Below are 20,145 nucleotides of genomic sequence, written 5' to 3' on the forward strand. Positions count from 1 at the left end.
TTGCAAATGCGGCAAGTCCATAATTATGCAGAAAACACTTTAGCTGCGAAAACGCTTAATTCAGTGGCCCTGCTTATAGTTTACTAATGCTGTGTTGCATGCTAGTTCCATTTATAAATGCAACTGTGTGCTCTAATTTAGCTAATGCTGTGATTTGTACCACTTCAATTAATGAATTTGGCCATGCCTGCTAACTATATTAACTAATGTTACAATACTTGCTAATTTAATTAATACATGCAACCATGCTCTCTAGTTTAACTAATGCTGCAGTGCATGCCATTTTAATGCATAAATAAGACCATCACTATTATTTAATGCTGCTTTACATGCTAATTTAATTGATAATTATGTGTCCAAGCATGTTGGTTTAATGCTGTAATGCATTCTAGTTTGATAAATGCAGCCACATTTGGTAAAGTGTGCATGTTTAAATAATACATGCTGTCTTACTGGCTAGTTCAGTTAATAAATACAATTATGTAAGCTGGTCATTATTACATGCGGCCATCAGTGCTGTTTTAGCTCATGCTTCAATACTTGTTGTGACGCGATGCATGTTGTTTTATACAATATATATTTCTATGAGTAGCAACTTAATTCATAATCACACCGGTGCGTACTAGTTTAATAAATTCCAGGATGTGTGTTAGTTTACTCAATGCTGCAGTACATGCTAGTTTAACCAATGCTGCGGAGCCTGTAATGCATACTAATTTAATTAATAAATGCTGGGTTGTGTGCTAGTTTACCTAATGCTCCAGTATATGATAGTTTAACCAATGCTGCAGACCTAGTTTATTTAATAAATGCTGGGATGTGTGCTAGTTTACTCAATGCTGCAGTACATGCTAGTTTAACCAATGCTGCGGACCTGTACTGTGTGCTAGTTTATTTAATTAGTGCGGCCAAGTGTGATGTTTTAACTAATTTCACATTGCTTATTAATGTAATTAATAAATGCGAACAGAACATGCATGCTAGTTTAGCTAATCCTGCGATGCATACTAATTTAAGTAATCAATGCAACCACACATCCTAGTATATTTAATGCTTCAATGCATTCATGCTCATTTATTGCTTCAATGTATGCTGATTGAATTGATAAATGCGGTCATGCATGTTAGATTAATGATGGAGTGCATGCTAGTTTGTTTAATAAATGCAGCCATGTGGGCCATCTTAAATAAAAATGCTGCAATATGTCCTATTTGTGGCAATAAATATGAAAGTGTGTGCTAGTTCAAATATTGCGTGTTGTACTCTTACCGGCTAGTTCATGTCATAAATGCAGCTATGCATGCTAGTTTAGTTATTAAATACTTGGATATGGTCTAGTTTATCAAGTTCCTATGGCTGTCAGAGCTAGCTTAACTACTGCTCTGGTTCATTCTAGTTTAACTAGGGCTGTGATAAGTGCGTGTTTATATAATTTATGCTGCTATATGTGTTCATTTAATTCATAAATACAGCGGAGCATGTTAGTTAAAATTAATAAATGATGGGCTGTGAGCTGGTTTACCTAATGCTGCATAAGCGCTGGGATGTGTGCTAGTTTACCTAATGCTGCAGGACATGATAGTTTAACTAGTGCTGCAGACCTGTAATGCATACTAGTTTAATTAATAAACACTGGGATGTATGCTAGTTTACCTAATAGTGCAATACATGCTAGTTTAACCAATGCTGCAGACCTGTAATGCATGCTAGTTTAATTAATAAACACTGGAATGGGTGCTAGTTTACATACTACTGCAGTACATGCTAGTCTAACCAACTCTGCAGACCTGTAATGCATACTAGTTTAATTAATCAACACTGGGATGTGTGATAGGTTACCTAATGCTGCAGTGCATGCTAGTTTAACCAATGCGGCAGAACTGTAATGCATACTAGTTTAATTAGTAAATGCTGGGATGTGTGGTAGTTTACCTAATGCTGCAGTATATGTTAGTTGAACCAATGCTGCAGACCTGTAATGCGTGCTAGTTTAATAAACACTGGAATGTGTGCTAGTTTACCTAATGCTGCAGTACATGCTAGTTTTAACCAATGCTGCGGAACGGTAATGCGTGCTAGTTTAATAAATGCTGGAATGTGTGCTAGTTTACTTAATGCTGTAGTACATGCTAGTTTAACCAATGCTGCAGACCTGTTATACATGCTAGTTTAATTAGTAAATGCTGGGATGTGTGCTAGTGTACCTAATGCTGTAGTACATGTCAGTTTAACAAATGCTGCGGACCTGTAATGCGTGCTAGTTTAATTAATAAATGCTTGGATGGTTGCTAGTTTATCTAATGCTGCAGTACATGCTAGTTTAATACAATGTGACCTGTAATGCATGCTAGTTTAATTAGTAAATGCTGTGATGTGTGCTTGTTTACCTAATGCTGCGGTACATGCTAGTTTAACCAATGCTGCTGAACTGTAATTCATGCTAGTTTAATTAATAAACGCTGGGATGTGTGCTAGTTTACCTAATGCTGCTGTACATGCTAGTTTAACCAATGCTGCGGACCTCTAATGTGTGCTAGTTTAATAAACCTTGTGATGTGTGCTAGTTTAACTAATGCTACAGTATATGCTAGTTTAACCAATGCTGTGATCCTGTAATGTGCACGAGTTTAAATAATAAATGCTGGGATGTGTGCTAGTTTACCTAATGCTGCAGTACATGCTAGTTTAATAAACTCTGTGACCTGTATTGCGTGCTAGTTTAATTAATAAATGCTGGAATGTGTGCTAGTTTATCTAATGCTGTAGTACATGTTAGTTTAACCAATGCTCCGGCCCTGTAAAGCATGCTAGTTTAATTAATAAATGATGGGATGTGTGCTAGTTTACCTAATGCTGTAGTACATGCTAGTTTAACCAATGCTGCGGACCGGTAATGCGTGCTCGTTTAATTAATAAATGATTGGATGTGTGCTAGTTTACCTATTGATGTAGTACATGCTAGCTTAACCAATGCTGCTGACCTGTAATGCTGGCTAGTTTAATTAATAAATGCTGGGATGGGTGCTAGTTTACCTAATGATGTAGTACATGCTACTTTAACCAATGCTGCGGACCTGTAATGCTTGCTAGTTTAATTAGTAAATGCTGAGATGGGTGCTAGTTTAACTAATGCTGCAGTACATGCTAGTTTAACCAATGGTGCAGACCTCTAATGTGTGCTAGTTTAATAAACCCTGCGATGTGTGCTAGTTTAACTAATGCTGCGGTATATGCGAGTTTAACAAATGCTGCGGACCTGTAATGTGCCCTAGTTTAATTAATAAATGCTGGGATGTGTGCTAGTTTACTAATGCTATAGTACATGCTAGCTTAACCAATGCTGCGGACCTGTAATGCTACCTAGTTTAATTAGTAAATGCTGAGATGGGTGCTAGTTTACCTAATGCTGCTGTACATGCTAGTTTAACCAATGCTGCGGACCTCTAATGTGTGCTAGTTTAATAAACCCTGCGATGTGTGCTAGTTTAACTAATCCTGCGGTATATGCGAGTTTAACAAATGCTGCGGACCTGTAATGTGCCCTAGTTTAATTAATAAATGCTGGGATGTGTGCTAGTTTACTAATGCTGTAGTACATGCTAGTTTAACCAATGCTGCCGACCGCTCATGCATGCTAGTTTAATTAATAAATGCTGGGATGTGTACTAGTTTACCTATTGCTGTGGTATATGCTAATTTAACCAATGCTGCGGACCTGTAATGTGTGCTAGTTTAATTAATAAATGCTGGATGGGTGCTAGTTTATCTAATGCTGTAGTACATGTTAGTTTAACCAATGCGCCGGCCCTGTAAAGCATGCTAGTTTAATTAATAAATGATGGGATGTGTGCTAGTTTACCTAATGCTGTAGTACATGCTAGTTTAACCAATGCTGCGGACCGGTAATGCGTGCTTGTTTAATTAATAAATGATTGGATGTGTGCTAGTTTACCTATTGATGTAGTACATGCTAGCTTAACCAATGCTGCGGACCTGTAATGCTTGCTAGTTTAATTAATAAATGCTGGGATGGGTGCTAGTTCACCTAATGCTGCAGTATATATTAGTTTAACCAATGCTGCGCACCTGTACTGCATCCTAGTTTAATTAATAAATCCTGGGATGTGTGCTAGTTTAACTAATGCTGCAGTACATGCTAGTTTAATAAACTCTGTGACCTGTAATGCATGCTAGTTGAATTAGTAAATGCTGGGATGTGTGCTAGTTTACCTAATGCTGCAGTACATGCTAATTTAATAAACTCTGTGACCTGTATTGCTAGTTTAATTAGTAAATGCTGGGATGTGTGCTAGTTTACTTAATGCTGCAGTGCATGCTAATTTAATACACTCTGTGACCTGTATTGCTAGTTTAATTAGTAAATGCTGGGATGTGTGCTAGTTTACCTACTGCTGTAGCACATGCTAGTTTAACCAATGCTGCAAACCTATAATGCGTGCTAGATTAATTAATAAATGCTTGGATGGTTGCTAGTGTATGTAATGCTGCTGTACATGCTAGTTTAATAAACTCTGTGACCTGTAATGCATGCTACTTTAATTAATAAATGCTGGGATGGTTGCTTGTGTATCTAATGCTGCAGTACCTGCTAGTTTAATAAACTCTGTGACCTGTAATGCATGCTAGTTTAATTAATAAATGCTGGGATGTGTGCAAGTTTACCTAATGCAGCTAGTTTAACCAGTACTGCGGACCTATAATGTGTGCTATTTTATATAATAAATGTGGCCAAGTGTGCTATTTTAAATAATTCAACGTTGCTTACTAATTTAATTAACAAGTGCGAACCTGTAATGCATCCTAGTTTAATTAATAAATGCTGGGATGGGTGCTAGCTTACCTAATGCTGCTGTACATGCTAGTTTAACCAATGCTGCGGACCTCTAATGTGTGCTAGTTTAATAAACCCTGCGATGTGTGCTAGTTTAACTAATGCTACAGTATATTAAACAAGTGTGACCTTGCATACTAGTTTAACTAATCTTGCAATGCTAATGTAATTCTGCGACGGATGCTGATTCAATTAATGCATGTGACTACACGCTAATTTAACTAAAACTGTACATGCCTGTTTAATTCTTGCTTCCATGAGGACTAGTTTAATACTCACTATGTTGAGGACTTGCGTAAGAGTGATGCAATTGAGGGCTGGTGTGCTTTTAAATGCTGAGAAGGGCGGCTGTTCACCAAAACATGCTAACATTAGGACTCGTTTCAACTCATTGTGCTGGGATGACTGTTTTTCTACATAAACCACAAAAATGTACGCAAATCATTTCTGCGACCAGGATTTTAGTTAAAGGTTAACCTGGTGATCACAATATTTTACACATGAAACAGACACTCCAGACTCGTAAATTAAGATAGGGCTTAATAACCAATTGGGCGTTTTTAACATTTCACCTTGGTTGTGATCTGAGCCTGTAGCTCTCCTTGAAGACCGGCAGGTGGCGAGCGCGCTCTATAAATCCGTCCTTCCGAGGCGTAGGTGCAGTCTTCCAATTATTTTAACGTGGTTTTTGTGTATCGCTTGTTCACCTCTTCTAGTTTACAGTCGTTTGATGAAAAGTGAATTTGAGACCGACGGATCTAAGAAATCACTGTGTGGGTAGGGCAGTTTATATGTAAAAATCAGCCTGTAGAAATAATTACAAGTACTGGTTAGTAGCAAGGCTGGGTGTGATCTGGGGAGGGGGGTTAGGGTGGGGCTGAGGAGTTGGAGGAGAGGGTGTGGCGTAGTGACCAGAGCTGCCGACCTTGTAACTGGGGAACCAGGTTCGGGTTTCATTCTGTGATTCTGGGCAAATCACGTAATCTCCCCGTGTCTACCAAAAATTAATGTTGTCTTGTGTGATGTAACTAGTGCTCATGTGAAGCGATCCCATGCCTTCGGGTTGAGCTCGCGATATATAGAACTGCAAAAAACTAAATAAAATCCAGAAGACGCTGCATGTGGCAGGCGAGCGCAGTAATTCTGTGAGCGTGTGTGTTTTGTGTGATGAGGGAAAGATCCTGTCCATACTTGGGCGCTGCCCCCTAACGCCCCAGAAAAGCCTGAATGAATACAATTTCAGATTCTCTCCTTGAAAGACCTGAAGGCTGGTTGGCTTCTAATGAACCATCTTGAGACTGAGCTGAGCCTCTTTTCTGGAAGCTCTTGGAGTCATCATGCCACTCACAGGATAATGTTTACTGCTGGCAGACAGACAGTGTGTCATGGACACCTTGGTTTACTCCTGCGCCGGCTGCGTCAGACCCTGGGCGAGGAGTGGCGACTGCCTTTTCATATAAAGTGCCATCTGCTTGAAGTAATAACATGTTGTTGTTCTCTGACGCCCCTCGCTCGTTTCCTGAAAAGAACGTGTGATCCATCCTGTATTTTTTCTGGGAGGATGAGTCCTTTATTTCAAGTGTTGCCAGTATTGTCTGGTAAATGTTCAAACCTCTGTCAAATGTTTCAAAACGTTGTTACTACAATAAACATGCAACAAAAAATAAACTTTTTGTTCCTTTCATTTGGTTACAAATATATTGTTTTTGGGCCGTCCACTCTTCTTTCAGCAGACGTGAATCTTCAACCTTGAGGAGTGACAGCCCACGCTTCAACGAGTAAAGAGCAAGACAAGGATTGGCAAAGCCAATTGGCCTGCCTTTAGTGTACCAACAACTGTATACACAAGCAGTCAAGGAAAATGCTACTTACCCAGTATGCATCTGTTCTTGGCATGTAGAGCTGTAGATGCACACGCTGTGCATAGCCTGCCAGCTAGTGTTGGGTCCGGATGTTTGCACTTTGTTTTTCTTCGAAGAAGTCTTTTCCAGTCACAAAGTAGGTGACTCCTCCTTTCGATGATAGTGCGCATGGGCATCGACTCCATTGTTAGATTGTTTTCCCGCAGAGGGTGATAATGGAGGTAGTAAGAGTAGCAGAATAGAGATGTACATGTGTTTGTATCTAAGTAAGATATCACTGCAACAGGTATAAGTACCCGGGGAGGCGGGTGGGCGCATGTTAATCTACAGCTCTACATGCCAAGAACAGATGCATACTGGGTAAGTAGCATTTTCAGTTCGAGGCATTTGAGCTGTAGATCACATGCTTTGCATAGACAATATAGCAGTAATCTCCCAGAGCTACCTTTAGCTGTTGCAGAGTTTTGAAAGAGTGTACGTAGAACTGCCTGGCCCACACTAGCTTGCTGTCTTGCTAACACATCTACACAATAGTGTTTTGTGAATGTGTGAGGTGTAGACCATATTGTAGCTTTGCAAATGTCATCTATGGGGATGTTTCCTAAGAAAGCCATAGAAGCCCCTAGTTTGCGAGTCTAGTGCGCTCTAGGGGAAATTATTAATGTTTGTTTTGCTTTTGCATAGAATGTCTGAATGCATTTGACTATCCACCATGCAATACCTGATTTTGATATGGGATTGCCTTTATGTGGTGGAGCAAAAGCCACAAAGAGTTGTTTCGTCTTACGGAAAGGTTTTGTCCTTTCTTTGTAAAAAGAGTAATGCTCTTTTAACGTCTAAGGTGTGTAGAGCACGTTCTGCCACAGATCTGGTTGAGGGAAGAACAAAGGCAAGTCAACAGATTGGCAGATATGGAAGGCAGAAATCACCTTGGGTAGAAATTTAGGATTAGTCTGAAGAACCACTTTTATTTGGTGTTTTTGTAAAAATGGTTCCTCTATGGTTAGTGCCTGAAGCTCACCCTCTCTCCTCAGTGATGTAATAGCTATGAGAAAAGCGACTTTCCAAGTGAGAAATTGCAGCTCACATTTGTGTAATGGCTCAAAGGGTGGACCCATCAGCCTGGTGAAGACAATATTGAGATTCCACACTGGGGCAGGTGGAAGTCTTGGGGGAATGACTCTTTTGAGTCTTTCCATAAATGCCTTAGTAACAGGCACTTTGAAGAGAAACAGATGTTGTCTATTGTGAAAGTATGCGGCTGTTGCAGCAAGATGTAAGCGTATGTATGTGTAAGCTAAATTTGAACGATGTAGATGCAGTAAATAGCAGATGATGTTCTGAACTGAAGCATCAAGCAGGTTGATTTGATTGTTATTACAATAAATAACAAACCGCTTCCACCCTGCTGCATAGCAAGCCCTTGTAGTAGGATGTCTAGCCTCTTTGATAATGTTCATGCAGTCTGACGGAAGATTAAGGAAGCCAAACTCTATGACTTCAGGTGCCAGATCGCAAGGTTGAGATGACCGGGATCAGGCTGCCTTATCTCTTTACGGCTCTGGGCTTGGAGATTGGGTGTAAGATGTCGTTTTTGGTGAGGGACTACTGAGAGCTCCAAGAGGGTGGTGAACCACGGTTGACAGGCCCATGTGTGAGCAACTAGGATTAGTGTCGGGGACGCCTGCATGAGCTTCCGAACCACTAGTGGAATGAGTGGGAGAGCCGGAAAAGCATAGGCAAATATCCCTGACCAATTTATCCATAGTGCATTGCCTCTGGACAATGGGTGTGGATACCTGGAGGCGAAGCTTGGTCATTTTGTGTTTTGGTGTGTGGCGAATAGATCAGTGATTGGGAAGCCCTAAAGCTGAAAGAATGGGAAGAGAACTCGAGGGTGAAGTTCCCACTCATGGATCTGTTGTCTCTGTCTGCTGTGCAGATCTGCGATTTGATTGTTTACTCCTGGAAGGTGTTCTGCGGGGAGATACATTTTGTGATGTGTATGGCCCGCCTCCAGTTGGTCTGTGCTCGTTTTGACAGCTGGGGAGAGTGTGCCCTCCCCCGTTTCTGTATGTAATACATTGCTTTCATGTTGTCTGTGTGTATCAGGACAGCTTTACCTACCAGGTGAATTTGAAAGGCTTTGAGCGCTAGAAATATCGCTAGAAGCTCTAGATGATTTATGTGAAGCTGCTTTTGCTGCAGGCTCCACATGCCCTGAATTGTGAGTTTGGGGATGAGCTCCCCAACCAGTGTGCGATGCGTCTGCTGTTAGCACTGTTTCTGGAATCAGGTCGGTGAAGGGCCGCCCTTTGGAAAGGTTTTGTGGATTCTACCACTGCAGAGAGCGACGAGTGCGGCCGTCTACCAACATTAGATCTGATAACTGACCGTGAGACTGATTCCACTGACGTGCTAAGCATTCATGAAGGGGACGCATTTGAAGTCTTGCGTAGGGGACTATTAGGAGGCAAGACACCATCATGCTTAGTAACTGCATGAACACTCGAGCCGGCAATGAGTGTTCAGGCTGGAACTGGCAAAGTAGAGTTCGAATGTTGCGGATTCTGGCCGGATTGGGATAGACCAAAGCATTTTTGTGTATCTAGAGTGGCTCCCAAATACGCTTGCGTGTTGAAGGGTTAAAGAGATGGGACTTGGACAGATTTGCTGTGAATCCAAGATCGTGGAGCAGCTGCATTGTTGTGTGAGTATGTCGTAGATAGTATGCTTGCGAGTTATGAGCCAGTCGTCTAAGTATGGGAAGACGTGAATGTGTTGTCTTCGTAAATGAGCTGCGACTACTGCCAGGCATTTGGTGAAAACCCTGGGAACATTAGTGACCCCGAATGGGAGTACTTTGAATTGGTAATGTTGCCCCGCTACCACAAACCTCAGGTATTTGCGGTGAGCGGGGTGTATCGGAATGTTGAAGTAGGCATCCTTTAAATCCAAAGTGGACAGAAAGTCGCCTTGCTGAAGGAGCGGAGGTACTTGTTGGAGTGTCACTGTATGAAAGTGATCCGATTAGATGTATAGATTGAGGTCTCTGACATCTAGTATAGGCCTGAGAGAGCAGTCTTTATTGGGAATTAAGAAGTACACGGAGTATATACCGGCCCCTTGATATTGTAATGGAACTGGTTCTATAGCTCCTTTTTGTAACAGGGAGAGAACTTTCTGTTTGAGAAGGTTGTGATGTTCTTGTGACATTGTGTGTAATCTTGGAGGAATGTTTGGGGGAGTGCCTGTAAGTTCCAGGCAATAACCATATTGGATAATTTGTAGACCCCATCTGTCTGAGGTGATTGTATTCCAGACAGGTAGAAATTGGCTGGAAGGCGTGGAATGATGTGATCTGGAGGTAGAGGAAGGAAGTCACTGTTTGGTGTTTGCAGGGTAAGTGCGTGTTGAGTTACCTCTGCCTCTTCCCTTGCCGTTGTTCCCTTTAAATCCTCCCCTAAAGTAACCCCTTGATGAGGGCGATTAATTATTCCCCTTGTAAGAGGAGGTGGGATTCTCTGATGAAGTGGTTTTGGAGCCACCCCTGTAAAAGGAGTGACATAAGGATCCCTGATTGGAAGGGAGTTGCAAAGCCCCCATGGATTTTGCGACCTCTGTATCGTTTTTCATCTTCTCTAGAGAAGTGTCCACTGTAGGACAGAAGAGGAGTTCTTTATCAAAGGGATAGATCAAAATAGAGGCTTGGACCTCGGGTTTGAATCCTGAGCCAAGCATGTCTGCGTAGCAATACACTGGTGTTGACTGTGCGGGCTGCTGTGTCTGCTGCGTCTAAGGCGCACCTAATAGAAATATTGGTAATTAATTTCCCTTCCTGAATTAGGTCATTGGCTTTGGTTTTGTGCTCGTCAGGTAAAAATGGCATTTACTTTTCTAGCTCCTCATAATAAGCTCTGTTGTAGCGAGCTAAGAGAGCTTGCGCATTTGCAATTCGACAGTGATTGGCTGCATGCAATGCTATTCCTTTGCCCGCTGCATCAATTAATTTCGACTCCTTACGAGGAGGAGGGGCATCTCCCTGTAGTTTGTGAGTTTGCTCTTTTGTGAGCGTTGGAGACTACAAGGGAGTGTAATGGAAATTGACCCTTGATGTAAGTGGGGTAATTGGGTGCTGGCTTATACTTTTTCTCAATTCTGGGCGTGATAATTCTTGTCCACACAGGATCTTTAAAAATGTTGTCAGTATGTTTCCTTGTGTGCCTGTAACTTTGCCACCGCACCAAAAGGCGCCGAGGTCCCTTGAGTGAGCTGTCCATCATAGTTGGGAAAGGGTGGGAAGACGTTTGATACTGCTAGTGTGTGGTGGGCGGGGCTTCTATGCGTGTTCACATGCCTCCTGTGTATAAAGGGTCAGAGAGGAAGAGGTGTGGCGCCGCGGCTAGGGCGACTGACTCCGGAATCTGGGGATCAGGGTTCGATCCCCAGCACCAGCGGCAGATTAGCCCAGCACCATGTTACTCTGGGCAATAGCTTACTCAATCTTGCCGACGGCCCCCAGCGCCTAGAGACCCTTACGGGTGATTGTGCACGTTTACAAATGTGGATTATTATGATGATGATGATGATGATGATTATTATTATTATTATTATTATTATTATTATTATGTTTAATCATTCCCTTAAGCATAGGTAGTGTCTGTGTTGATCTCTGAGAGGAACTTAAGGTCTCAAATAGAAAATCCTCTTCAAGAGCCTCTTTGTGTAATTCCACCCCATGGTATCGAGCAGCCCTATTGAGTAGCTCTATATACCCTATGTTGTCATCAGGTGTTCAGGGTTTGGAAGGGTATAGATCCGGATCATTGTCTGTGATCTGATCTGTTTTATAGCCTTCCAAGGAGTCATTAATCTCTTGTGGCCTATCTTCAGCCCCACCCCTTCATTTTGTGGATTAGGGGATTGAGGTTGTGGGGAATTTGTGGGTGTGATTAACAAATTTGGGTATGGGTGAAGGAGGTGTAATGGGAGAAGGAGAAGGGTTAGGACCCACATTCTTGCATTTCAAAGGAATTTGGTAGTCCTCTTGTAAGCCCATTTTACTTTTCTCTGGCATTTTCACATGAATATGTTCAGTATCTGGATGGATAACCAGTTCTTTTTGTATCGGATCAGTGTTTGCAAGTGGAACGTTGAAACGAGGCTCTTTGGATGGAGCAGTTGTTTTCCCTTTGAGCGCCGTACTTTTTGGCATCGAAAGGTTCGGTTCCGAAAATGTACTCTTCGTTAGCGTGGGAATGGCCACAACAATGTGCTATGATTTTGATGCCGAAGGTTTTGGTTCGGGAAAGCAAAAGACACACAATTGATGGATGGAATGCAGAACAAATCAAAACATTCACCCCCAGCCAAGTGATCTGGATTAAATCCATCATTCTTTTGCTCACCATGCCACCCCAGTTTAGACCTGGCCATATGCAAATCAGTCTAGACCCTGTGCCTCATGGGAACAGTCCAGCCCGAACTGCCAAGCCAGGTCCTCCCTGGACCGGAAGCAAGCATCCTAGGACCGGTTTCGGGATTTTATCCCTCTTCAGCCAGGATAGCTTGATTCCAGTGGCACAGTGAGCCCAGGACCCAAGTCTGGGCATGCCTGGCGCACTTAGGGCGAGAAAGCAAAAGTCACACAATTGATGGACGGAATGAAGAACAAATCAAAACATTCACCCCCAGTCAAGAGATCTTGGTTAAATCCATCATTCTTTTTCTCACCATGCCACCCCAGTTTAGACCTTGCCATATGCAAATCAGTCTTGACCCTGTGCCTCATGGGAACAGTCCAGCCCGAACTGCCAAGCCAGGTCCTCCCTGGACCGGAAGCAAGCATCCTAGGACTGGTTTCGGGGTTTCACCCCTCTTTGGCCAGGATAGCTTGATTCCAGTGGCACAGTGAGCCCAGGACCCACGTCTGGGCAAACCTGGCGCACTTAGGGCGAGAAAGCAAAAGACACACAATTGATGGACGGAATGCAGAACAAATCAAAACATTCACCCCCAGTCAAGAGATCTGGGTTAAATCCATCATTCTTTTGCTCACCATTCCACCCCAGTTTAGACCTGGTCATAGGCAAATCAGTCTTGACCCTGTGCCTCATGGGAACAGTCCAGCCTGAACTGCCAAGCCAGGTCCTCCCTGGACCGGAAGCAAGCATCCTAGGACCAGTTTCAGGGTTTCACCCCTCTTCAGCCAGGATAGCTTGATTCCAGTGGCACAGTGAGCCCAGGACCCACGTCTGGGCAAACCTGGCGCACTTAGGGCAAGAAAGCAAAAGACACACAATTGATGGACGGAATGCAGAACAAATCAAAACATTCACCCATAGTCAAGAGATCTGGGTTAAATCCATCATTCTTTTGCTCACCATTCCACCCCAGTTTAGACCTGGCCATATGCAAATCAGTCTTGACCCTGTGCCTCATTGGAACAGTCCAGCCCAAACTGCCAAGACAGTAGAATGTTTTGGATCGGCATAGGTCTGACTCAATCCCGAGCCAGAAGACTTTAATTTGTGTTTCAGTACAAGGCAGGAGGGCTGGGTGTCCGAACCGTTTTCTCGGCGCCGACCTTGGCCCGAGGGCAGAGGAAGGACCGGAGCCTTTTTCTTCGATAAGTGTTGGGGCAGGGGGGTGTCTGTACTCACAGTACGATGACCCGGTGCCTTTGTTCACGCGAAGCAGGGGGTTTGGAGCTGCGACCAGGCCGCTCCCTGCGGCCCGCCAGTGATATCCCTAGAACATCGTGGCGCCTGGCGCCGGGGACCACACGGCCGTCGGAGCTGCTGTCCGACAGCAGACGGATTGCTGGGCCCTGCTCACCCGCCGACCGCTACGGGCGGACGCGGCGGGAGCACTGGACGGCGCCATAACTCGAGGACCTGGACAATTTGAGGGCCCGAGCGGAGTGAGACGGTGGAGTCGTGCCTGAGGAGCGCCGCCTATCGTTGCGGCGCGCTGCCAAGACATCGCCGGTGAGTGACTGGGGGCCAGCGGCCTCCCCACGCGCACCGACACTCAAGGCCTGCCACCGGAGGCATCCCACCAAGCCTCGTGGCCCACCCGCACCTTCAGCACGCCCTGCACGGCTGGGTACCGGGGCAGGACGGCGCCCCCCCCTCTTCCACATCATCTGCAGGCCCTTGGTAGTAACAACGCATATTTCCCAGGGCGCGGTGCGGACGCTGTGCCCCGGAAGAAAGCCAACACGCTCCCCAATTAACTGTCTGCCCCCTGCTGCTCACTTTATCGGGGGGGCCGGAACATTTAGCTCCTATCTATCCCCCCCCTCCCCGCAGTGATTGACACGGGCGGAGCGGCGCGGAGGGGGACGTGCACACCGGCGGCTGAGGACGCGGAGGGAGCTGCGCCCTGCTCATCACCTGCAATTATTGGAGACCGATGCAGGGGGCCGCCGTCATCACGGCCTGGACACTCACGAAGACACAGCTTCACAAGTTGCCCGGAGTGGTGTGGCCTTGTGCTCTCCCGGCGGGAACCCATCTGCACAGGCTGGGGGCCGCTACCCCATGACGGATGCCCAGCTGTGACCTCTCTGCCGTTCCCCCAAGCACGGCGGTGACAGACCTGCTGACGTGCGCCGACGCCCCTGCCCTGCATTGTTGGGGCGGTCGCTGCGGTGGAGCAGCGAGAAGCACTACTCGGCCTTCTGAGGACACCACCATTCAGCTGCAACCAGCCTCACACCTCTGACTGCTCACGAGTGGGTGCTCCTACCTGTATTGTAACTGCGGGCCTACGAACGCTGCGGTGCATCATTACCATTGAAGCTGTGCAGGGCCTACGCAGTGTTTGCGCCTATCGACCTCCTGAGCCACCACACACTGACCGCCTACCCCTGCGATTTGCATAGTCCCACCAATACGCTGGCACTGCACGGCTGCTAGGCCTAGCTCATGTCTGGAGGAGTGAAGATGCGGACCGGCACCGGAGGTGCATCGAACAAAGGAAAGCTCCCCAAGACGGCGTCTAAAATGGATGCGGAGCAGGTGACATCCAAGCTGGACCATGTCCTAGCCGTTATGGAACGGCTGGAGGAATCCCTCCAACAAACTCGCGCCTCCATGGAGTCCAAGATAGACAGCGTGGCGATAGACTTGACCCACCTCAGAGCTGACCACAAGAAGCTATAAGACAGCACTTCGACCCTGGAGGCGACGGTGTCAACGCTGGAACCTACTGTGAGCCAAACGGACAAACATGTCCGGGATCTACTCAACCGAGTGGAATTTTTGGAGGAGCGCGCTGAGGACGCAGAAGGTCGAGTGCGACGGAATAACATCCGCTTAGTAGGCGTTCCAGAGAAATGGGAGGGGATGGATCCAGTTGGACGAGTTGAAGCCTGGATACAAGACTTGCTACCGGAGGGAGCACTGTCGCCCCATTTTGTGGTGGAACGGGCACACCGGGTACCCACACGGCCCCTACCCACTGGTACCAATCCCAGGCCCCTAATCTTCCGGGTCCTCAACTATAGGGATCGTGACACGATCCTGAGAGAATCCAGAAAACTTGGCGATGTCCGGATAGATAATGCCACGGTGATGTTTTTCCCTGACTATACAGTGCAAGTTCAAAGACAACGTCACTCTTTTTTGGCGGTGAAGAGACGTCTACGCCAAGAGAACCTCAAATATTCATTGCTTTTCCCAGCTAAGCTACGAGTGGTGGCACAGGACAAAACACACTTCTTCACCGACCCGGATGAAGTTGAGGCCTGGCTGGACGGGGGTGTGACTGAGATGCCTAGGAGGGCACGGAGGACCAACACGGCTTCGCTAGGCCGGGGATCCGCAGGTGTAGATTTCCCACCCCCACTCGCACCCAGGAGACACCCGCACACTCCCCGCCAGCGGACCTAATACTGCAGGAACAACAAGATGCGCTACGCAGGGTCACAGAGATCAGCAACCCCCCAACTCCATCTGGTGCCCCGAATGCTAGCCTGACAACGTTTCCAAGCGACGATGAGGCGATCTACGGCCTACCGGACTCCCAACATTCCACGGACCCTCCGGACGTCACGCCTCAGACAGTGGATCTCCTTGGCTGAGGTGCCCGCGAGCCTTACTTCCCTATAGCATGGGAATAGTACAGTGAAACTGATGTTGTTTGGTTTAGCCCCGGAGTTGGCGTCCTCCGACGCAGCCTGCCACAGAGGTTTTTTCCCAACTACAGGAGTTGAGCGACGCAGCGACACAGTGAGTAACGCCTCAATGCGCACCTGCGACCCAGTCCTCTACCCTGCTATGCTGTACTCGACGCACCTGCTGTGCCTACGCACACACCGATGTCCTTTATTTGACCCCCCTGAGAGCAGGATCCTTTCACGGGCTCTGGATATGTTGCCCATTGGCTTGTGTGTGTCCTCCCTTCCCCCCTCCTAATACATAACTTGCAATGTTTGGGGAAGATGGACCCCGGGGCTGCTTGTCTGGCACGGCCTCTCTTCTTTGGCCCGGGAGAGGCAGCACCATTTCTTTGTAGACATTATTGTTCATCGGACTTTAATTGCGAAAACTGATCGCCCCCCCTAGAACTGTATAGTTTACTATAGCTCATTTGAGAGTTTGGACGGCGACATGTTGTTTAGCCGACCTTTTGGTATTACCTACAATGTTGCCTTATCTTGGCTTTTTATACCCTCCCTCCCCCCCCCCCCCCTTTTTATTTTTTCTCCTTGTGTATCTGCGGGAGTGCTCCGGAATTGTGATGATGTCTGGTTGTGGGCTGGGAACTGGGGTGGAGGCGAGTGGCTCACAGGGTACTCAACATGCAGGGCGGGCCCGAACGGGTGGGAAGAAGACCTACACGAGTGGTAAATATGGCTGAAATCAAGATCTGTACCTGGAATGTCAGGGGCATGCACACACCAGCTAGGCGCTATCAGATATATTCCTACCTTAAGCGACACAATATCAACATAGCGCTGCTCCAGGAAACACACCTAAACACTGTGGAAGTGCGCGCTTTGCACCGTAGGTGGTGTGGGCAGCTCTAAGCCATGACCTATTCCTCGTATGCACGGGGCACCCTATTGTGGGTTCGGCCTGGGACCCCCTGGGTGGTTATGGACACACACACATAGACCCTGAGGGTAGGTATGTGGCGGCCGGGGGCAGGCTCGACGGACAGCAGGTGATACTCGCGTCTCTGTACTCCCCAAACACGGACCAGGGCAGTTTTTTTGCGCGCCTCTCTACGACACTGGTGGCCTGGCATGCGGCCCCATGGATACTGGGTGGCGACTACAATTGTGTATTAGACACAACACTTGACCGCTTTTTCCCGCCCCCACCCAATGCACCAACACATGGCATCACGAGGGCGCTGCTAGGCTGGGCTGCACAGTGGGATTTACATGATGCCTGGCAGGGTTCGCAACCCCGCAACGCGAGTATACTCCTACCACTCTGGCACACACAACCTACACGTGCGCCTCGACAGATTCATGGTGTCCACCGACCTCCTCCCACTTGTCACAGACACACGCTACATGGGCCGTACACACTCGGACCACAACCCACACTTCCTGGCCATTGCCTGGGAACGCCCGCACCCACCCGTCCCCACCTGGAGACTCCTACCAGCACTGCTGCTGGATGCAGCCTTTCGCGACTCCCTGCTCACGCAGATGGCCCAATATTTTGAGGAAAATAAGAACACAGCGTCCTCTCCCCAGATTGAATGGGACGCTTTCAAAGCAGTGACTCGGGGCCACTGCCTGGGCACTCGGGCACATGCAGCGCCAACTGGAGGGCGATTTAACAAGATTGGAGACCGACCTGCTCGATAGAGAGCAGGATGCGGTGGGCGGCGCGGCTGTCCCGCTGACGGAGGCGCGGGCGGAACATGCGCGCCTTTTGGAGAGATTGAGAGTTCTTAACTACGCAGCTCACTCGGCACGTACACACCACCTGAGTGATAGACCTGGCAAACTACTGGCGTGGTTGATTTCGCGGGAGGACCTGACAGCCCCGGTAGCTGCGATACATGTGGATGGGATGGGCCTACAATACACACAACGCTGTATCCACGAAGCGTTTACGACACATTACGACGCCTTGTATCGCTCCAGGCTCCGCGATCCCCACCCAGATATAGTTGGATACCTGTCCCCCCTCCAGTTGTCACAATTAACTATTGCACAGCGAGATGAGCTTGGAGCTCCCCTCACACCTGAGGAACTTCGTGACGCCATCTTTAATTAATCTAACGGTAAAACCCCTGGCCCGGACGGGTTACCGGCTGAGTTTTACAAGGCTGGCTCAGACATTCTAGTGCCGAAGCTTCTAAAAATGTACACCGCAGCAGCGGAGGACTCCATTCTCTCTCCCACACTGAACGAAGCCACCTTGATATCTATACCCAAACCTGGTAGGGATGCTACGCGACTGGGATCTTATCGCCCCCCTGGCCCTCCTGAACACGGACTATAAAATACTAGCTTCCACACTGGCCCGCAGACTGGCACCACTGGTCCCCCTACTGGTGCACCGTGACCAGAATGGATTTGTGCCCACACGCCACACCTCACATAATATACGCCGCCTGTTCCGCGTACAGAAATACGCTGTTCAACATTGGCCTCGAGCGGGGTGCCTTATATTAGATCTGGAGAAGGCGTTCGACTCTGTCGAGTGGCCGTACCTGGGAGCGGTGCTGCAGAGGTTTGCCCTGGGAGGCGGCTATGAGGCCATGGTGGACCTGCTCTACCGCAAACCAACAGTCCGAGTCCGCACTGGTAAACTGATCTCTGACGCTGTCCGAATACGCAGGGGCACCAGGCAAGGCTGCCCCCTTTCGCCACTGCTGTTCTCCTTAGCTATGGAGCCTCTGGCCACGATTCTCCGATCACGGGGAGATGAGTGGGGGATCCCAATGGCGGACGGTCTCCATGTGGTCTCGCTGTATGCGGACGACCTGCTCCTATACATCCGAGATCTAACGGCAGTCCCAGATTCTCTCACTGACATCTTCCAAGTTTTCGAGGAAATGTCGGGTCTAAGGGTCAATTGGTCCAAATCGGGAGCTTACTCCTTCAGCCCGGATACACCTGAATCCGACATCCGCCTCGGCGGTGCACGGCTGCAATGGTACCCCACCACATTCCGCTATCTGGGAATCCACATATACCGAAATCCAGCGGACATCCTAGAAGGGAACCTGATGAGAGCAATCGCCTCCATACGGGCCCAGATTGGCTTTTGGAAGACCCTGCCCCTAAATGTGCCCAGCCGAGTGACATTGACCAAGATGATAGTCCTGCCACGACTGTTGTACTACTTCTCCAATATTCCGACTTATGTCCCCACTAAAGTATTTCGAGACATTCAGATGCTACTTCGTGGCCTCGTCTGGAACACGAGCCGGCCCCGCGTAGCGCTGACCAAATTATATATGCCCACTGCCTCAGGAGGCCTGGCGATTCCCAACATGGAATTGTACTACCTGGTGGCGCAGCTACAGTGGGTATCGGGATGGCTTAGTGGTAAACATCTAGAGGATACTGCCTCTGACGACACTGTCTGGACCCAGGCGCAGATCTTCGCTTTGTTCCACCCCTTAGCTCGACCCACTTGCCCTTCACAACTCCACCTGGCGGTAGCACAAAAGTGCTTCCTCCGCTGCTTGCGACTCACTCGCACCACAACACCATATGCTCCGGTGCTCCCTCTCCAGGGCACCCCTGGGGCGACAGGGGCATTGACGGAGACCCAGCTGGCCAGCTGGACAAGGGTGGGAGTGGAAACACTGGGTGACCTCTATGCCGACGGCGAGCTGCTCTCTTTTGAAGACCTCGCCAACACCACGGACCTTCCTGCGGGACAATTTCTACTGCATGCGGCCATAGTTCGCACACTGACCGCCCCCTGGGGAGATCTCTCCGAGGAACCCCCGATGCATCAATTCATGCAATATCTACACGTCATGGGCAACGGTTCTCATGTGATACACTGGCTGGCGCAGGCCCTGCTGACACATACACAACCCTCTCTCACGCCTTTGAGGGAGAGATGGGCAACTGACAGAGGCAGAGACTGGATGGACAAAGAGTGGGAAAGGATACTGCTGGGGCCGACCAATATTCCACGCAACCCCCGTTTTAAGCTCATACAACTTTACATTTTACACCGGGCCTACCTCACCCCTGATAAAATTAACAGGTACTTCTCCCTTGCAGACACCGCTTGCCAGCGCTGTTCCCTAGTGGGAGCAGATCTCCTCCATATGCTCTGGCACTGCCCTGATATTCAATCGTACTGGGCAGAGGTCACAACTAAGCTCACACAATGCACTGACGAGCATGTGCCGCACACATGGGAAGCCTGCATACTGGGACTTTACAAACGCACAAAGCTGAATAAGGTACCGACACGGTTCTGGGACATGGGT

This window comes from Lissotriton helveticus, chromosome 5_1 (assembly GCF_964261635.1).
Source record: "Lissotriton helveticus chromosome 5_1, aLisHel1.1, whole genome shotgun sequence".
NCBI lineage: Eukaryota > Metazoa > Chordata > Amphibia > Caudata > Salamandridae > Lissotriton > Lissotriton helveticus.